The following is a 4803-nucleotide window of genomic DNA, read 5'->3' as shown; positions in this document are numbered from 1 at the left end:
TTAATCCTACCTGCCAAAGCCATCTCATGCCCCCTCTTTGCTCTCCTAACTCCCCTTTTGAGATCCCTCCTGCTCTCTCTGTATTCCTCCAACGCTCTCTCCGTTCCCAGCTGCTTGGACCTGACATACGCCTCTCGTTTCTTCCTAACCAGGTCTTCTATATCTCTAGTAATCCACGGTTCCCTAATCCTACCTTTCCCATCCTTTCTCCTAACCAGCACATGCCTTTCCTGCACCCATTGCAGTTTTCCCTTGAAAGACTCCCACATGCCTAACGTGGTCTTGCCTTCCAACAGCCTATCCCAGTCTGTATCCCTGAGCTCCTGCCTAATCTGGCTGTATCTAGCCTTCCCCCAATTTAGCACCCTCCCCTTAGGACAGCTCTCATCTTTTTCCATTCGTATCCTGAAGTAGATGGAATTGTGGTCACTATTAGCCACATGTTCACCTACCGAACCTCAACCTGCTGACCCGGCTCATTGCCCAGAACTAAATCCAGTATCGCCCCCTCTCTAGTCAGGCTATCTATATACTGTTGCAAGGATCCTTCCAATACACATCTTATGAATTCCTCCCCGTCTGATCCCCCAGCACTAGGCACCTTCCAATCCACCCCAGGGAGATTAAAATCTCCCATACAACAATTCTATTCTTAAGAACATAAGAACATAAGAACTGTCCCTACATATACCCTCTTCCACTGCCCGCGGGCTATCGGGTGGCCTATAGTACACTCCTAGCATAGTAATGGCCCCCTTCCTATTCCTCAACTACACCCACAGAGACTCAATTCCCAACCCCTCCATGTTATCCTCCCCCTGCACCGCTGCGATCTGCTCCCTAACTAAGAGCGCCACTCCCCCTCCTCTTTTCAACCCTCCTCTATCACACCTAAAACACTTATACCCTGGAATATTTAGCTGCCAGTCCTGTCACTCCTTTAACCACGTCTCTGTCACTGCCACCACATCTAAATTCCTCGTGAACATCAAGGCCCTAAGTTCATCTGTCTTACCCGTCACACTCCTCACATTAAAACAGATGCACTGAAGACCCTCAGGCCCACTCGGATCCTCCTTCTCCTGGGAGATTTTCCTATCACCTGGACTTACCCTGACCTCCAACTCACTCTCACTCCCAGTGCCTGAGCTGTCTCTCTCCTCCCCAACCCCCCTCCATATTAGTTTAAACCCTGCCGGAACACTCCAGCCAACCTCCCAGCTAAAATATGTGTACCCTTCCCATTTAAATGCTCCCTATCCCTTGTATAGAAGTGCCCTTCCTTTGCAAAGGCTTCCCAATGGTCTACAAAACTAAAACCCTCTGTCCTGCCCCAATCCCTCAGCCACGCATTCAGCTACAGGATCTCATTATTTTTCACAAGGTTTACTTTTGCTCTGAAGAAGGACAGTAGAAAACTAAAGTAAGAATAGGTAATTGGAGGAGAGCTAATTTGAGGGGATTGAGTATCAGTCTGTCCCAGATAAAGTGGAATGAAAAATTGCCAGGCAAAGCTATAACTCAACAATGCCTTTTAGGAGAAGATCAATCAGCAACAGTCGAGTTACATTCTAATGAAGCAATAAATGGGGCAAACAAGGCCAGAGTACACTGGTGGTCAAATACATAAAGAATAAGATGAAACATTAAACAAATGTTATGTTAGATTTGATTTGATTTGGTTTGATTTATTATTGTCACATATATTCGGATATTGTGAAAAGTATTGTTTCGTGTGCACTTTACAGACAAAGCATACCATTCATCGAGAAGGAAAGGGTGCAGACTATAGTAAGATCAACTATATATAGTAGGTCCATTCAAGAGTCTGATGGAAAATGGGAAGAAGTTGTTCTGGAGTCAGTTGGTACGTGACCTCAGATTTTTGTATCTTTTTCCTGATGGAAGAAAGTGGAGAAGAGCATGGTTGGCATGCGTGGGGTCCTTGATGATGCTGGCTACTTTTACAAGGCAGCAGGAAGTGTAGGCTGAGTCAATGGATGGGAGGCTTGTTAGATGGATGATACATATGAGATGCATGCTGAATGTAAAAAGTATAGCGAGGAAATGATAAAAGAAATAAAAGGATAAAATATAAGAGGCTGGTAACCAACATAAGAGGAAATCCAAAAATCTTTTGTAGGCATACAATTAGTAAAAGAGTAGTAAAATGAGGAGTGAGGGCAATTAGAGAGACCAAGTGGGACGTAGAGGGCATGACTGAGGTTTGAAGTTTATACTTTGCATCTGTACTTACCAAGGAAGAAAATGTTGCTCAAATCACACTAAAAGAGGTACTGGAGACATAGATAGGATAATAATTGATAAAGAAAATGTATTGGTTAGGTTGCTTATACTTAAAGTTAATAAGGCATCGGGACGCTGGATGAAATGCATTTAAGGATAATTAGGCAAAGAAGGGTGGAAATTGCAGTAGTCTTGACCATAACTTTCCAATCAATTTTTCATAATTGGATGCCAGAGGACTGTCAAATTACAAATATTACATGCTGCTTCACAAAATGGTGGAAGGACAACTAGCGATCAATCAGTTAAACTGGTGTGGGAAAGATTGTAAAATATTAGAATCCCTACAATACAGAAAGAGGCCATTCAGCCCATCGAGTCTGCACCGACCACAATCCCACCCAGGCCCTAACCTCATATCCCTCATCTACTCACTAATCCCTCTAACCTACGCATCCCAGAGGATTGGAGGATTGCGGATGTAGTTCCTATTTTTAAGAAAGGGAACAGAGATAGCCCGGGAAATTACCGACCGGTGAGTCTGACCTCAGTGGTTGGTAAGCTGATGGAGAGGCTTCTGAGGGACAAGATTTACGAACATTTGGAGAGGTTTGACATGATCAGGAATAGTCAGCATGGATTTGTCAAGGGCAGGTCGTGCCTTACAAGCCTAGTTGAGTTCTTCGATAATGTGACTGCACACATTGACGAAGGAAGTGCCGTGGACGTAGTGTACATGGACTTCAGCAAGGCGTTTGATAAGGTCCCCCATGCAAGACTTCTTGAGAAGGTGAGAGGGCATGGGATCCAAGGGCCTTTGGCCTTGTGGATCCAGAACTGGCTTGCCTGCAGTAGGCAGAGAGTGGTTGTGGATGGGGCTTTTTCTGAATGGAGGTCAGTCACCAGTGGAGTGCCTCAAGGATCTGTTCTGGGACCCTTGTTGTTTGTCATTTTCATAAATGACCTGGATGAGGAAGTGGAGGGATGGGTAAGTAAGTTCGCTGATGACACGAAGGTCGGTGGTGTTGTGGATGATCTGGAAGGATGGCAAAAGTTGCAGCAGGACATAGATAGGATGCAGGACTGGGCGGAGAAGTGGCAGATGGACTTCAACGCGGATAAATGTGTAGTCGTCCATTTTGGCAGAACCAACGGGATGAACGAGTGCACTATCAAGGGCAGAAGTCTGAGTAGTGTTGAGGAGCAGAAGGATCTTGGGGTCCGGGTCCACAGGACTCTTAAATCGGCCTCGCAGGTGGAGGAGGTGGTCAAGAAGGCGTATGGTGTACTGGCCTTCATTAATCGAGGGATTGAGTTTAGGAGTCGGGAGGTAATGCTGGAACTTTATAAGACCCTTGTCAGGCCTCATTTGGAGTATTGTGCGCAGTTCTGGTCGCCTCACTATAGGAAAGATGTAGAAGCTATTGAAAGGGTGCAGAGGAGATTTACAAGGATGTTGCCTGGACTGGGAGGCATGCCTTATGAAGTTAGGTTGAGGGAGCTGGGACTCTTTTCCCTGGAGAGACGAAGGTTGAGAGGCGACCTGATAGAAGTTTACAAAATGTTGAAAGGAATGGATAGGGTGGACTCTCAGAGGCTATTTCCCCGGGTTGAAATGGTCGCTACGAGAGGACACAGATTTAAGGTGCGGGGAGGGAGGTTCAGAAGTGATGTTAGGGGTAAGTTTTTCACTCAGAGGGTGGTGAGTGAATGGAATCGGCTGCCGTCAGTGGTGGTGGAGGCGAACTCGCTGGGGTCTTTTAAAAGACTTCTGGATGAGTATATGGGGTTTAATGAGATTGAGGGTTATAGATAGGTCTGTAGGTTGGTAGGTGATGTGATCGGCGCAACTTGTGGGCCGAAGGGCCTGTTTGTGCTGTAGTGTTCTATGTTCTATGTTCTATCCCAGGGCACGAAGGGGCAATTTTAGCATGGCCAATCAACCTAACCTACACATCTTTGGACTGTGGGAGAAAACCGGAGCACCCAGAGGAAATCCACACAGACACGAGGAGAATGTGCAAACACCACACTAACAGTGACCCAAGCCGGGATTGAACCCAGGTCCCTGGAGGTGTGATGCAGCAGTGCTGACCACTGTGCGACCATGCTGCCCAAAATTGGGACAAACTCCCTATCAGGGAATTGAACGCCGGTCTCCCAGGTGACAGGCAAGGTTACTAACCACTATACTAACAAGGAACTGACACCCTCAGTCTGTGAAAAAGGATTTCACAAACAATAATCCAGTCACTTGCTACAGGAATTTATTCAAATTGTCCTTTGTTAACTTGATTGAGGTGAGGGTGATAGGGAGGTTAGTGAGGGTGTTAGGGAGGGTTAATGAGGGTGATAGGGAGGTTAATGAGGGTGATAGGGAGGTTAGTGAGGGTGTTAGGGAGGGTTAATGAGGGTGATAGGGAGGTTAATGAGGGTGATATGGAGGGTTAATGAGGGTGATAGGGAGGGTTAATGAGGGTGACAGGGAGGGTTAATGAGGGTGACAGGGAGGGTTAATGAGGTTGTTAGGGAGGGTTAATGAGGGTGTTAGGGAGG

The sequence above is a fragment of the Carcharhinus amblyrhynchos genome, chromosome 16 (genome assembly GCF_965287045.1).
Source record: "Carcharhinus amblyrhynchos chromosome 16, sCarAmb.v2.hapA, whole genome shotgun sequence".
Lineage (NCBI taxonomy): Eukaryota > Metazoa > Chordata > Chondrichthyes > Carcharhiniformes > Carcharhinidae > Carcharhinus > Carcharhinus amblyrhynchos.
The sequence above is the reverse complement of the archived record's forward strand: the minus strand, read 5'-3'. Positions refer to the sequence as shown.